The following is a 14,978-nucleotide window of genomic DNA, read 5'->3' as shown; positions in this document are numbered from 1 at the left end:
CTAAGACAATACGTACACAATACGTCTTAGTTAATTTTAAGACAATACGTATACAATACGTCTCTGGGTTGATGCATAGACAATACGTATACAATACGTCGTGGGGTAATTCTAAGATTATATATATATATATATATATATATATATACCGATTATTGGACTGTTGGACTTTTCGGACTACTAACAAAGGACTACTAATAATGGACTACTAACATAAAATGTTAAAAATTATTATATAAGTATTCTATGAACTTGCTTTATTTTATTCATATGTCGTATTATTATCTGAATCGTTATTATTGTTATAGGTTCGTGAATCCAAAGACGACGGTCATATTTTTAATAAGTTGAAAACTTATTATTAATATACTTTTACTACTGTGAGTATATAGTCCCATTTTTAAACTCTACAAATATTTTGGGATGAGAATACATGCATTTTATGTTTTACGCCATAGACACGAGTACTTAAAATATATTCTACATTGAGTTGTACCACTTTGCATATCTTCCCTAATAGCTTGGTAACTAATATTTACATGTTGTAAGAACATGTATACGCGAATCCTATTGATATATCTATCAGGTTTGACAACCCCAACCGGGCTAGTCGCTCTAGTATTGTAAACGGTTGCATAGTACTTCATTTTTACTACACTTGGTACAGTGTAGGGAGACTTCATAATAAAGGGAATATGCCACATTAATGGTTAAGTATGGTTACCGAAGCGCTCAACAACTTATAGAATACTTTTATACACTTGCGAGTGTACATATATTTATAACTATGAAATCTTGTGGTCAATATTTATATCGATGATAAACCTATATATCTCACCAACCTTTGTGTTGACTGTTTACGCATGTTTATTCTCAGGTCCTTAAGAAAGTCTTCTGTTGTTGCATTATCTAAGCAAGCTGTGCATGGAGTCTCATACTTTTATTTAAATAAAGTGTTGCATTCAATAAAACCTTTGTCATGTATTATATTCGACTGTTACGTCACGTGTGTAGTATTTGGAAACCGATGTATTTTGGGGATTATTTCTTAAATAATCACCCACTTGTTTAAAACATGCATTATGTATAATAATGATGTGCTTTTTATGAAACGAATGCAATATTTTCTAAAACGTATCATATAGAGGTCAAATACCTCGCTATGGGACCAATGAGAACGTACTGCATTTATAGTAATATGGACGGGTCGTTTCAGTTGGTATCAGAGTGGTGGTCTTAGCGAACCATGTCTTACATTAGTGTGTCTAACGGATAGTTATTAAGATGCATTAGTGAGTCTGGACTTCGACCTTAACTGCATGTCAAAAGTTTTGCTTATCATTTCTAGTCGAAAATCATCTGCTTATCACCCTTAGAAAATTACATGCTTATCATTCTTAGTCTAAACACATCTTACTGCATTGATTGCATCAATAGTGTATAGACAAAGTTCATATTTTAGCGTATATGCTAATTCATATCTTAGCGTATCTGTTACTGTAAACTTTGCCTAACATATTCCGTAAATTCCTCCGTAATCTATGAAATCTTTTGCTCTATATATATATATATATATATATATATATATATATATATATATATATATATATATATATATATATATATATATATATATATATATATATATATATATATATATATATATATATATATTCTATGTAATTAGAATACCATCCGGTAGCCAAAAATCATTTTATATCGAAAAATCCTTTATTCAATCGTACGAAATGGAACTCTCCACTAGTTCAAGTCCCTCGATTTTCGATATAGAATTTCACTCGAGCTCCGAAAGCAGTGTGACCGGAATGGATCAACCAATTAGCCATCATCTATTTTGGATGAATTGGAGATTGGTTCGTAGTCTACTTAATCATTGGAGACAAGAAGAAGGTGATCCCTTCCATCCACCACATTGCCCTATTGGTGAAGAACATGAGGCACTTACCGGCGAACCAGTTCGTAACACCATTTTCTCTCTCCTTTCTAGGATATGCCGCAACGAGTATAATATTACTAATATTATTGAGGTTATCCGACCTTTACTCCGTATCTTGCATGGTGAATTATTTAGTAAAAAAAATAAAAAAATTATTGTCATGAAAAGCAAAACTTCATTAACAAGTGCATCCTACATCATTTCATTCCCTTTTATAAAGCTCTTGACCTCTCTTTTTATTGAAGAAACTCTAAACATCTTCTTTTACAATACAAAATAAAACAAATTCTCATCATCTATACTCACATCAAATCACTACCAGCACTAGCAGCAACATTACCAACAACATCACAAGCTTCAACATCGCAAGCCGCATTACGAGCATCAACATCATACGCACCGCAGACACTGAGGGATACCAACAATAATGAGTGATGAAGTATTAATTCATTATTTCATTTACGTTGAAGAAATATTCAGCGGCGATTATGTAATCTTTAAAGTTTTAGGGATTATTCATTTTTAGTTCCAACCGTAAACCAAATGTGATTAATATAATATTAACTCATTAAATCCATATTACATCTGAAGAAAATATACATACATATATTTTCATAAAGACTGTAATAAAAATTCTTTTGTACAAAATATTACTTGTGAAATTTTATTTTAACGGGTAGGTAATACCCGAGAAATACTTAAGTTCACATTAATATGCTACTCTGTACATTTTCAATTATGTTTCGACAATCGTTAATTATACTCTCTCCTTTCATAGCAATATACATCATTTCACAAAATTTAAGACAATCATTTTCCATACCAATTCAATTACATATTTTGATTTTGACAGATCAAAATCCAAGTCAAGATTTAAGAAGTGCCATCAATCTTAAATTCCTACATCCTTCAAAACATACTTTAAATTCAAACTATACTAGAACATCACTTTCATTCACAGAACTCATAAAGATATTCGTATCATTCAAGATTCACGACGAATTCATTATACGGATATTGACGATGATAACCTGTGTCTAAACCCTTCAAAATTCTTGAAAACATCTCAACTAAGGAACAATCGAGAGAATGAACCAATCACACGATACATACGAAGAATATATGCATATAGATATGCATTCGGAGGACACTTGAACCTAAGCAAAGGTTCAACACGTATCCGTGTCAGATCCTTTAGCATTATTATTACCCAAAATAACTTTACAATCCCTTTTCAAAATAGCGAATTTTATCACAGCTCCAAAAAGACAACTTCGACTTTTCATCCGGAGTAGCCTTATTATAACCTTGATATATACGTTGTCTTTTCGCCATCGTTACTGGGGAACCTTTTATATTCCACCACATTAGTAGTAAGCTTACCAGCAACTTTATTGCTCTTTGACTTAAATCTCTCTGAAAGATCACTATAAAACCTTGTCATGTACCCATCTACATCTTGTAACAATAATTGTCATACCAAACCCCAGGAAGCATCAATAATTATTCTTGAATCTCACATCATTTCTGCATATACATATAACGTTATTTCCTGGAATTATAATTATGAAATCCGGAATAGCACTTCAGCCTACGAATTAGTACTATGAAGTTTTGAAAAAGCTGAATGAAGCAGCAGAAACCGTAGACAACCGTAACAGTTAAAAGTTGATGATAAAGAATATTGTGTTAGCAAAGCACAGAAAAAGAGAAGGTTTGGAACTGGAAAACGAATTGAGCAAACCCTGAAGGAGGCTGTGGACAAATCACAAGGACGAAATCTACCTTCAAAGAATCCAAATGATTCGGTGTCTGCTAAAATCCTTAGCAAATACCTTGCTCCTTACTCTAAAACCCTTGCGGACAATATTCTTCATCATCCTCTTATCTTAAATATTCTAAGATATCATTGTATCTTCCATTATAAATATCCTTCATATTTCTGAAGATATTTTCATAACCATTCTTATCTGAAATCATTTATTCCTTCGCGTTATCTGTATCACATCATAAAGAAAACTGTTTTAGTTTCTAAATATCTGAAACCTCTGAGTGTAAAGTATGAATGTTTTTGAAGTAATGTTGGGAACTGAAGCATGAGTTAGTATAATATAATGACACTTGATCAACGTGATTATATTACAGTAAGTCATGCTGAGTTTCTAAATGGAACGTAATGATTCACAGACCATAACGTCATCATGTGCCATATTACATGACACTTACTTTCAATCTAATCTCTAAACATATCAAGAACATATTCTATTGATAGTTCTAACTTTTCCTTTGGATTCTGGTAATTTCACAAGTCAAATTGTGCTATTACAATTTCTCTCTTAGAGTATTAGCTATGTTCATTCCGAATTTCATATCTATGAATTCTAGACCATTATTCGCTTGACTTGAAGTCGGGAAAAGAAGACGGAAGCATGAAACTCCAAAATATAAGGAAAAATATAAGCACGAAGACAACGCAGAAATTACAAACTGTGTATATCGATGCGTATAGCAATATAAAGACACGGGAAAACTAAGAACACTATAAACCCAAGAGCATAGTAGAAATTAACGGATTCCTCCGGTGGAAGATGAAAAAGAAGAATGACAGATGTGATAGTCAAGAATATATCAAGAATTAAAACTGGATGGAGCATATTGACGAATGTTTTGGAAGTATGAAGAAAGGAAGAAAGTATAAAAGATGGGAGATGTGGAAATAAGGAAACGTAGGAGGTTGATTTATAGTAAAATTTCCGACAGAGAAATCGAGACAGATTATTGCATTAAATCGAAGAGGATCATAATTTCCTTAATCGCCGAAGAATCAAATCTTATATAGATTACAAAGATTTTCTTTAATCCGGAGATCAACCGTGATGACGTCAAAAGCTAAGATGAATCCCTATTTTCTCATTTCACTCTTTTACGATAGCTTCACTCATACGTTTCGAGTAATCGAATTATTTTATCCATATTTCTCAATCATGATAAAACCCTATGAATCAACTTATATTCGTCATAATAACATTCTTATTGTTAGCCATGACGACCTGGATCAAATTTCGGGACGAAATTTCTTTAACGGGTAGGTACTGTGACGACCCGGAAATTTCCGACCAAATTTAAACTTAATCTTTATATAATTCCGACTTGATAAGCAATGAATTTTAATAAATCTTGAACCTCCGAAAAGAATTTTACACAAGCTTTTGGTCACCCTTTTATTTCGACGATTCACGAACGTCATAACTTGATTTAATTATTTAATTGTTTAATTATTGTGTATATATATGGATTTATATATATTTAACTTGAAAATATGATAATTAAATATCTCATTAAGTATATTAACAAAGTATTATATATATATTTTCATACTACTAATTTAAAGAGTTTTCAAACAATATATATATTACTATTTAAACGACGTAATTAAATTATGTTAAAATGTATTTACATATAATGTATTACGAGTGTAAATACATCCTTACAAGTATTGAATACACTTTATAATATACCAATACATATAAAGGATAGCTATACTCGTATTTTCGTTTAATTTTCTCAAAGAATTCTACTCGCATTCATACGGTATTTTACCCGTATTATACACAGCTTCTAGAAGTATTTACTATTGGTATATACCAATAGAAATCTGCAATTATTTGTGTAATATGTTATCCATGACCTAATCAATTTAATATGTCATGCATGACTTAATACAATTTAACTTATCTTAGATATTTTCACTAAAAGCCAAAATTATAAGCTTATAAATAAGGACCATTTTAACTCATTTTTACTCCACGTTTTCTTAAACTAAAAACACACACTTGAATGCTCTCATATCATACTTTAATCTCAGCAAATTTCCTCTTCATAATCAAGGTAAAATACTTCTCAAAATCCTTGTTCAATTCCTTGTATAGTTGCTATCTTATTATACTTATAAAACTTGTAAAAACTAGAACTTGTTTTGGTGAACACCAAGCTTGTTTGAAAAAACTAATATAATCTTTCTAAATTAACTCTAATAACACTTATTTATATGTATTATGATGTTATATTAAGTTAATATAAGAACTTATAACTTGTACATATGAAGAACACCTTGAAACTTAACATATATCCTTTAATCTCCATTCGGTAAAAAGCGGGCTGTTTTGGGTTGGGAATTAAAAACCTATCTTAGACTTTGAGTTCGAGGCTAAGACTTTGGAAATATGTTAATATATGTAAATAAGACTTCCAGTATTTTTTTCATGATTTTAGACAAAGTGTAAGTATTTTATCAAAAATCATATATTGGGTGGATGCCGGGATTTTTTCAAATCTGTTCACCGACACAAAAAGAGGGTAAAGCTCTAAAAATTACTATTTGAGATGAACTTTTCGAATTGGTTTTGTAAAATTTACTTTTTAATGAATCCATAGCAATTTGAGTCACTTTAAACGGAGTTGTAATGAATATTTGGCGAGCAAAACAAAATCTGCTAAAATTAACGTTGTATGGAAGAAATTCATATTATAAAAACTATATTAACCATATCCTTGTTAACTTTTCCTATATCCTATATATAATTGGACATGTTATCAGTAGTATAATAAAATATTATAATCTTGGTTAATTCTGTAATTGTATATATGTATAATAATATTCTTGGTACATCCTAAAACAATAAGTATACAATACGTTTTGATAAATCCTAAGACAATACGTACACAATACGTCTTAGTTAATTCTAAGACAATACGTATACAATACATCTCTGGGTTGATGCAAAGACAATACGTATACAATACATCGTGGGGTAATTCTAAGATTATATATATATATATATATATATATATATATATATATATATATATATATATACCGATTATTGGTCTGTTGGACTTTTCGGACTACTAACAAAGGACTACTAACAATGGACTACTAACATAAAATGTTAAAAATTATTATATAAGTATTCTATGAACTTGCTTTATTTTATTCATATGTCGTATTATTATCTGAATCGTTATTATTGTTATAGGTTCGTGAATCCAAGGACGACGGTCATATTTTTAATAAGTTGAAAACTTATTATTAATATACTTTTACTACTGTGAGTATATAGTCCCATTTTTAAACTCTACAAATATTTTGGGATGAGAATACATGCATTTTATGTTTTACGCCATAGACACAAGTACTTAAAATATATTCTACGTTGAGTTGTACCACTTTGCATATCTTCCCTAATAGCTTGGTAACTAATATTTACATGTTGTAAGAACATGTATACGCGAATCCTATTGATAGATCTATCGGGTTTGACAACCCCAACCGGGCTAGTCGCTCTAGTATCGTAAACGATTGCATAGTACTTCGTTTTTACTACACTTGGTACAGTGTAGGGAGATTTCATAATAAAGGGAATATGCCACATTAATGGTTAAGTATGGTTACCGAAGCGCTCAACAACTTATAGAATACTTTTATACACTTGCGAGTGTACATATATTTATAACTATGAAATCTTGTGGTCTATATTTATATCGATGATAAACCTATATATCTCACCAACCTTTGTGTTGACTGTTTACGCATTATTCTCAGGTCCTTAAGAAAGTCTTCCGCTGTTGCATTATCTGAGCAAGCTGTGCATGGAGTCTCATACTTTTATTTAAATAAAGTGTTGCATTCAATAAAACCTTTGTCATGTATTATATTCGACTGTTACGTCACCTGTGTAGTATTTGGAAACCGATTTATTTTGGGGATTTCTTAAATAATCGCCCGCTTGTTTAAAACATGCATTATGTATAATAATGATGTGCTTTTTATGAAACGAATGCAATATTTTCTAAAACGTATCATATAGAGGTCAAATACCTCGCTATGGGACCAATGAGAACGTACTGCGTTTATAGTAATATGGACGGGTCGTTTCAACCGGTCTCTAAACTAAAGAATAGGAACCGGTTTTAAAACCGGTCTCAACTTTATAAACCCCTAGTGATAGGAACCGGTTTTAAAACCGGTTTCTATAGCAAAAAAAAAACCGGTCTCTAAACTAAAGAAACGTGATGGCGGAATCCGTCGTTTCAGTTATATCAGATTATCGTATTGAGTTTGCGTTCACACTACAACCAGCCCCTCAACTTCGGCTTAACTTACACAACGCCCCCGCGAGTTTACACTTTTTCAGGGGTAGAAAGCGTAAATATATAATTTTATTAAAATATACCTATATACTAAAAGTGATGGCGGAAGCTACATCGGATTGTCGTTTTGAGTTTGCGTTCACACTACAACCAGCCCCTCAACTTCGGCTTAACTTACACAACGCCCCCGCGATTGTACACTTTTTCAGGGGTAGAAAGCGTAAATATATAATTTTACTAAAAGAAAAGAAAATAATTCCACCCGAATTTTTAACGGGCCCTATCTTCTCGCTTAGTGCGAGTTAAATTTATTCGAGATCACCGTTCAACTTGAAAAAATCTGACGAACACAACGGGACTAGCTAGGCGCGAAACGGAAATCGTTAAAAAAACACTAAATATTTCGGACTATATTTCATATCGCTCGGTGCGAGTTAAATTTTTCCAAAATCATCGTCCAACTCGAAAAAATCTAACGAACACAACGAGACTAATTACGCGCGAAAGGGAAATCGTTAAAAAAATACTAAATATTTCGGCCATATTTCATACATATACATACACGTACAACAAACAACTCAACCTATTAGATACAATAGGTACCAAACAACATATACTCAAATTCGATCGCGCGTTGAATACAACCGCAACAACGTGCGGTCGAAATTTTTTCTAGTATATAATATATATGACATGCCTAACGAAAAGTAAATAAATTCAATATTTTTTGGAAATAAATATACACAACAGATTTTCTTTGAGTTTATTATATTCCGTAGATAGTTATCTACACATTTGTTTATTTTTAATTTATTAAACAAGTGTCTAAACAAAAAATTTAAATAAATATGAATTATTATTTAATTATTATTTTTTAAAGTTAATTATTAATTATTTCTCAACTTCCACTAATTTCATTAATTCATACGATTATGCAGTTAAAAAAACTCCCTAAAGAATAATTATTTATCGGGCACTTACTCTTCACATACATCATGTATATATTCAGATAATCGTACTTAATAAAAATAAAAAAACAAACATTACCTTAATCTTAACAAAAAACATATTTAGATTAACAAAAGCCATATTGACACTATTAAAAGTAACTAAAATATTATATAAAATAAAACATACTTGGTACTAGATACTGAGTAAATATTATTAAAATGTACGTATTGGATTCAAAATACATTTTACAAATTTGAAAGATTTTGAAAAAAATTCAAGAAATGAATCATGAAATATACTTAATTTATTGATTATTGATTGACTTCGGTAGATGAACTTTCTGTTTGCAATCTAACATTAACGCATTCGAATTTGTTGCGAAATTGACCAAATATTAAATCGCATGTTTACCACACGAATAATAAATAGAATTAACAAAATAATCATAATATGGAGTTATGAGTTTCAGGAATTCTAACAATAAATTCTGTTGATAATTCATGCCAATCCAACAATTCACGTGTCCAAGATTGCATTTAATACTGTGTATTTAAAAGAAAAAATTACGCCGTTAGTACCTGTAATTTGTTTACATTATCATGACAACACCTAAAATTTATTTTTTGCGTAGTTGGTACCTATGTTTTGTATATCTTACATGATTGGTACCCAGACTAACTGCAGTTAGCCATGGGTACCAATCACGTATGTTACACAAAACCTAGGTACCAACTATGCAAAACAAACTTTAGGTTTTGTAATGTAAAGAAAAAATTACGTCGTTGGTACCTGTGGTTTGTTCACATATGCATCATAAGACCTAAACTTTATTTTTTGCGTAGTTGGTACCTCAGTTTTACTTAAGTATCGTGGTTGGCACTCCAACCTAACTGCATTCAAAGTTTAAGGGTTAATCAATCACATGTACAATGCATGTGAGGCAAATTCGTCATTCCCACCCTCTTTAGTTTGAAAATACGGATGAATAATGTTCATGTATCTTCTTCTGTTCACGGAAATTAGATGGACAGAGGTTGGATTCAAATTAATTAATTAAATAAATAACGAATATCTAAAATCTCTAATAGATTCAAAATCAAAATAACAATTTTACAAAAAGCTTACGAGGGCGAATGTTCACAAAAATTATACCCGTTTTACTAATTAATAACTCTCAATAGTATGTACAAAGCTTTCGAAGAATCTCTAAATCAAAAGGTACACCAAAAGTTACAACAAAAACGATTAGAACATAAATTAAAACGGTAATCGATTCAATCTGTGGTCAATCGATTCAATTTTACCGAGTAAAACGTGACAATTGATTCAATGTTCCTCTCATCGGTGAAATAAACGAGGAATCGAAACCGGTAACTTGAATCGGACGAAGTACTAGTAGGTGAAATCAAAACGAGGAATCTGTGGTCAATTGATTCAATTTTACCGAGGTTTCAGCTTCGAAGATGGTAGTTGTTCCGTGTAGCTTAAATCGGACGAAGTACTGGTAGGTGAAATTTAGATTTAGAATCGAGTATTAAAACACATATATCAATTGTTAACGACAAAGTAGCAGATGGTTTGAAAAGTAGCAGGTGGTTTACGATTGTAAAGAGATGAGAGGGTGTGTACAGATTAATTTAATTTGAAGAATAACTGTGAAATTGTTAATTTAATTTTAAGGGTATAATAAGGTAGTTTATATATTTTGGTGTCTATGGATTAAATATTAGTGTGTGAGGATACCTAAAAGGACAAATTTGCCCTCACATGCATTGCACATGTGAGGGGTTAACCCTTAAAGTTTAATTGCAATTAGGTTGGGGTACCAACCACGATAGTTAAGCAAAACTGAGGTACCAACTACGCAAAAAATAAAGTTTATGTGTTATGATGCAAATGTGAACAAACCACAGGTACTAACGGCGTAATTTTTTCTAATGTAAACATACCACGGGTACCAATGGCGTAATTTTTTCTTAAATTAATCATGTGATTATTTTCATATAACAATTATTTATTGGTTGAGTTTTTTTTTTTTTTTTTTTTTTTTTTTTTTTAAGTCAAAGAATTTTATTATTATAAACAACAAAATGTATGCACCAACAAACTTAATAGTCTAACTATACATATGAGACTCAACCTAAACTATATATCAACCTAAACAGTATACAATTGGTACCACTTATATACAGGAATAAAAATACACGACTGTACCAGCGAATTAGCCCGACTCCAACACGAGACGAGCGACCTCCAATGTAACTAGAAAGATTAATTAGCCATTGGTACCACTTCTTTGTTCACATCCTATAATTTTTGGCATTATAATACGAATTCTATTAGATAAGAGTTTAGCTATTACCTTGTAGTAGCTATTTAATGGTTGAGATTAATACCCTTGTTTGTTTTTGAATTAATTTTATACTTCGTATATAGTTAGGTTACATTATATATAGCGTTTTAATATGAAAATTAATCTGCTCACTTGAACACTAGTTACTAGTATACCTTTGACTTAGCTAGTTAATTTTCGTTCATACTTATAACACTTTATCTTAGCCCACTCTATATGTAATATAATCTTAAAATGTATCAATTTATCATAGCAACTACTTATATACTTGTACACGTACTTGATTATGACAAATATTTGTCAATTTATTTTAATTACAGTAATAAACAATAAATGCTTATATACGGGACATTAGTACTCTAAGTAACAATTGACAATGGTTGACTGTTTATGTATGTTGATGCATAATGTTAGTTTCAAGTTCATTATAATATGCGGTGTGTAATAGTATACGAGTTAATATACATATAATGTTTAATTTGCACACTGGGTGTGCAACCGCACGGATGCAAAATGCATCCGTACGGGTCCAATGGGCAACCGCACGATTGCATCCTGCAACCGCACTGTTGCACGTGCTGTTAGTATTTAATGTTCAATTCGGGTTCATTGTTAGGGTTACGAACTCTAAACCCTTTCATCTCTTGTGTCCGATAACTAGAAGTACTAGCACTCTTGTGGGTCGATCTATTACATCCTAAAGTCATAATAACAATCATAGATCTTTGTTTTAATTGTTTGTTTGATATAAAACCCAATATCAAGTTATTCCGCACTCGATATTGAAATATTGATCATTTAATCTTGTTTACACGATCCTACAATGTAATACATTTTGACTAAATACAAAAACTACAAAGCACTCTAATTTGACTAATGCGTAGACAATAACAAAATCAACGTCTGTTATTATTACATACATACATGATGAATTAAACAAATCAAAATAGCATTATTTGATCTTGACACATCAAAAAACAACAATGCTTTTAGAGATAGATATAAATTAATAGTAACAATAATAATCAATAATAATAATATACTCCGTATAACATTAAAATAGTACTCCATAATGATAACTAATAATAATAATAATAATAATAATAATAATAATAATAATAATAATAATAATAATAATAATAATAATTATTATTATTATTATTATTATAATTATTATTTTTATAATAATTGTAATACTATATACTATATGAAATAAAAATAATAATATAAATAATGATAATAATATATTAGTAATAGCATTAATAATATTAATAACAACAAATATAATAAAGAAAATAATAAAAATAACAATAACTAATAATAATAATATTAGTAACAATAAGAAAAAATTACGCCGTTGGTACCCGTGATTTGTTTACATTATCATGACAACACCTAAAGTTTTTTTGAGTAGTTGGTACCTAGATTTTGTGTAACTTACATGATTGGTACCCATGGCTAACTGCAGTTAGTCATGGGTACCAAGCACGTAAGTTACATAAAACTTGGATACCAACTACCCAAAAAATAAACTTTAGGTGTTGTTATGATAATGTAAACAAACCACAGGTATCAACGGCGTAATTTTTTCTATTTAAAATGTTTCTCCGTTTCATAGAACATGACAATGACATACGATAGTGATAAATTTACCATTAAAAGAACTTAACATTGGATTTAGGTTTAATCAGGCTCGAATCAATGAAGTTCACCAGGTTAAAGTGACACTTTTCCGCTCACTTAATTGATCAATTTATAAAAAGTTGTATAAAGAAGTTACAAAATATAATCAACTAATTACTTTTTTCCTCATTAAGAATTATATTAATGCAAAAAAGAGTGGTACATGAAGTAGTTATTTTCTAGAAGATAGTTGAATTTTATTAAAGTACAAGTATTATATGCATATTTAAAAAAAAAATAATAATAATAATATTGATTAATACTTTTAACAGATTACCTTTCAAACTTTTATGCAATATAACCTTTTAATTTTAATTTGATCGAATCATATAATATTGTCATCAAATAGACAAGTAAGTTAAATTCTTTTCCTTAAACATATTACTATTGGTAATATGATTATACTACAAGAAATATATATATATATAATTTTTTTTTTGAAAGACAAGTAAGTATTATTAAATTAAGAAAGTACACGAAATAGACTAGCAAGAAGCTAGACAAGACACGAGACTGCACATAAACGCACAGTTAAGACTCACACAAAAGAAAAAACACGAATACAAAAATGGAAACACAATATCACGAAGATACTAACTAGACACACCGCGACTAGTATTAGACTCTATCTTTCCGAATCCGAGAAATATAATTATTTGTGACGATTTTTTAGTGACGACTTATTATTTAGTGACCAATTTGTTATTATCACTAACCAATAACATTAAAATAGTTGTCACTATATTTTGATCACTATACGATATTAATGACCAAACAAATAGTTACTATAATAACCAATTTTAGTATTTTGGCTTTCAATAATGTTTGTGACGGATTTATAGTGACGAGAAATTTTGGTCACTAAGTCGATATAGATATAGTGTTATTAGTGACCAATTTGTTATTATCACTAACCAATAACTTTTGTCACTTAAACTCATTTTTTACTGTTATGATTATTAGTATTATTATTATTATTATTATTATTATTATTATTATTATTATTATTATTATTATTATTATTATTATTATTATTATTACTATTACTATCGGTATTTAACATTTAACGAATGATTTTTAAAAAAGTATTGATATGTGTTATGTTTCTTTATTACAATAACTACTAAGTCTTTGGCCATTAAATAAAAATAAAAAGTTAAACACTACTAGTAAATTATTTTCTAAGAACATACTAGTATTACTTTCAAATCTAAATATACATTCAAAATACCATTGAATTCTAATAAATGATTTTAAATAATGTTTCTACTAAGCATTAAATTCTTTTCACCCCTTTAGCTCCTTAAGCCACAGCCTTACCCCATATATAAAGCTAACATCTTTTAGGCTTTCATCACACTCAATTCAAGTATCTTGCTAAGAGAATATATTTTCTTGAAATATTATATCATGTACATGTACATATATAAGGATGGGGTTGTTAGTCGAAAGTTCATAGAGGGAGACATAATGGGTACAAAACAAATAGATCAAGAATTGGAAGTTGTTATGAAAAGATTTGGTGATGAACAAAGCACATTACTTGATAGGTTTGAAAGGCTCTCATTTGAAGTGCAATTGAATAAAGCTATTTTTGGTAGAAGCTATTCGGAACCTCGAACACCGAGGTATCAGTTTGATCAGTCGTTACCTCAGCCTCCACCATTGGAGCCAAAGGTGAGTCAAGGACGACGTCATCATCGTGGGTTCGGGTTTCAGAAAGTTTGGAAGAAGGTGTTTAAACCTATTTTCAATAGCCGTAAAGAAGAAGCTAAAGAAAGTGTTCATGTTGAAAAGAATTTTAAGTTTATGAAGGCATTGAGTAGATCTTTAAGAATTTGAAAAGTTAAGTTACTTAGTTTTCTTTATGTTATACCGTTTCGG

Source organism: Rutidosis leptorrhynchoides, chromosome 6 (assembly GCF_046630445.1).
Source record: "Rutidosis leptorrhynchoides isolate AG116_Rl617_1_P2 chromosome 6, CSIRO_AGI_Rlap_v1, whole genome shotgun sequence".
Lineage (NCBI taxonomy): Eukaryota > Viridiplantae > Streptophyta > Magnoliopsida > Asterales > Asteraceae > Rutidosis > Rutidosis leptorrhynchoides.
The sequence above is the reverse complement of the archived record's forward strand: the minus strand, read 5'-3'. Positions refer to the sequence as shown.